The following is a 3,045-nucleotide window of genomic DNA, read 5'->3' on the forward strand; positions in this document are numbered from 1 at the left end:
GCAGCTACACCGTACCCTGTTGCACACCGGATATTCCCTTAGCTTCATCCGATTTCTCATCGTTTGCAATAACTATCTGTTTTCTGTTGTGCAAAAATTCTTTTAACCATCTTCCTACTTTATCCACTATATTATGTTTTCTAATTTTCTTCGCTAATATATTATGATCTACCTTGTCAAAAGCTTTTGCAAAGTCTAGATATACCACATCTGTTTCATTTCCGCTTTTCATATTTTTATATATGTTCTCACGGTGGACTAACAGTTGGGTTTGTGTACTTTTTCCGGCTACAAAACCCTGTTGTCGTATATTAAACAAATTATTTTTTATTAAATGTTGCATAATATTTTTCTTCATTACCCTTTCATACACTTTCATAATATGTGATGTTAGACTCACAGGCCTATAATTACTTGCCTCTAGTCTTGATCCACTTTTGAAATTAGGGGTAATATAGGCTAACTTGTGCTCATCATAAATCTTGCCTGTATCTACACTTTGTTTTAATAATATTGCAAGTGTCTTTGCAATAGAATGAATTACTTTCTTTAACAAAATAGCAGGGACACCATCAGGCCCAGCTGCAGCTCCATTTTTAATTTCATTAATAGGCTGCACAACATCAGCTTCATTAATATCTATGTCTGCTAAATATTCACTATTTTCATCACTTACTTCTGTATCATTATCTTCATTATCAATTCTAGGGGTGAATTCTCTCTCTTATATCTTTCTGCCAATATGTTGCATATTTCCTTTTTTTCATTTGTTAATCTCCCTTCAATTCTTAAGAGGGCCTATTTCTATCCTTCTTTTATTCATCTTTTTCGCATACGAGTACAATAGTTTGGGGTTTTCCTTGATATTTACTAGGGTTTTTTCTTCCAAGTCCTGTTTTTCACTTTCTTTTGATTGTATAATCTTTTGTTCTGCATTTTCTATCTTACTTTTTAGTTCCATCACTTTCCATGTATTTTGTTTCTTTTGCAAGACCTTTTTTCCCCTTTCTTATATTCTGGAACAAGATCCTTCTGTCTCTTGGTATGCATGACTGATGTTTACTTTTCTTCTTCGGTATATATTTATCAACTATTTTCTCTAATATTTTATATAATATCTCCATATTTACCTTTATATCATCACTTACGAAAATGTTATCCCAATCTTTGTTTTGTTCTTCATTTATTTCTTACCATTTTATATTTTTACTGTACAAGTTGTATTTTCCATACCCTTCCCACTTTTTCATTTCTTGCTTATCTCTGTTTTTACTTGCTTTGGAATGGACTGTTAGTTCTATGACATTATGGTCTGAAATACTCGCATTATAAACTATTATTTCTTTAACATAATTCACCTCGTTCACAAATACTAGGTCTAAAGTATTTTCTATTCTTGTTGGCAGGTGATTTATTTGTTGAATGTTGTATTCTATTAGCATATCTAATAGCTTTTTGAATTGCCTCTTATTTTCCTCACTACTATTACTCTCTTTTTTATATGTATAAATACAACCACAATCTCCTATTCGTTCTTTCCAGGCTGCAAAAGTAAAGTTAATGTCTCCGGATAGGAGAATAGTCCAGTCCTTGGGATTACTACATATATCATCTAATTTTTCTATTATTGTGTCAAACTCTTTAGTAAGTTTTATATGTAGCAACCTCCCCGAGGTCGTAACACACACACACACACACACACACACATATATGTATATATATATATATATATATATATATATATAATATATATATATATATATATATATATATATATATATACTATATATACATATATAATATATATATATATATTATATATATATATATATATATATACATAATATATATATATATATATATATATATATATATATATATATATATATACATATACATACATATATATATATATATATATATATATATATATATATATATATATATATATATATATATATATATATATATATACATGTAAATAGGTCCATTTTCGGTGGGACAAAATTTATCTGAATTTAACAGAATCTAATAGGTACGGATGAGCTAAAATAAATTCTTATCAAAACACAAGTAGCCAATCAGTCATTTGTGATAACGCTGGTTGGTAATTTCTGCACAATTATATATCTTGCCTCAAGTTCGTATCCTGGCATGTAGGAGAGTTTCTTTTACTCCGGAACGCGGTGGTAAGGTTTTCATTGGAAATAGGAAGTAAAGTTTGTTGTAAAATTTGGCAATGGTGATTTTTACATAACTACTGTTTACTCTTTCTAAAGCGAATCCACTCACATAGCATCAGAATCCTCCAAGGTCATCCAGTAAAAGTATTGATCATACGATGAAGAAAATGTGTAACTTTAATTTTGTTACGTCTCTGAATAATAAAATTGGATTAAAAAATACGTAAATTTTGATATCTTTGTTGTTCACACGTCTTTTCTTACTTTCTTCCCTTCTTCATCTATTTCTCCTTTATTATAGCAATACATTTGGTTGTTATCAAAGTTTCCCCTCCCCATCACTATCCCCGTTAGCCTGGCTTATCGTCCTTATCTCTTTTAAGTATAGTCATGGCCCTAGCCACTTATCATGTGAATCGCCCTTTTATATCTCCGTTATGGTTTGTATTAAAAAAGGCTGAGAGAAAATCCAAGCCCTTTACAACACGGGGTGTAATTTCTCAACTTCCATTCCAGCTGAGAGAGAGAGAGAGAGAGAGAGAGAGAGAGAGAGAGAGAGAGAGAGAGAGAGAGAGAGAGAGAGAGAGAGAGAGAGAGAGAGAGAGAGAGATAAAATGTGAGCAAGGTAACTCCATCTTTTTTAGTTATGGTTACTAGCCGAATATATTTAAATAAATACAAAAAATAATTGTTGAAGCCTTCGTGGCTTTTCCTTTGCAGTTAATAGCAGTAAATAGGCACTGCAATATTAAGAACTTCCTTCAACAGTGTCCATAAATAATTGTTCTATTCCTTTCTTTCAGGATTTAATTACGTAAAACTTCAGAAAACGAAATGATCTACAAATCTTTACAAAGTCTAA

The sequence above is a fragment of the Macrobrachium nipponense genome, chromosome 9 (assembly GCF_015104395.2).
Source record: "Macrobrachium nipponense isolate FS-2020 chromosome 9, ASM1510439v2, whole genome shotgun sequence".
NCBI classification, from domain to species: Eukaryota; Metazoa; Arthropoda; class Malacostraca; order Decapoda; family Palaemonidae; genus Macrobrachium; species Macrobrachium nipponense.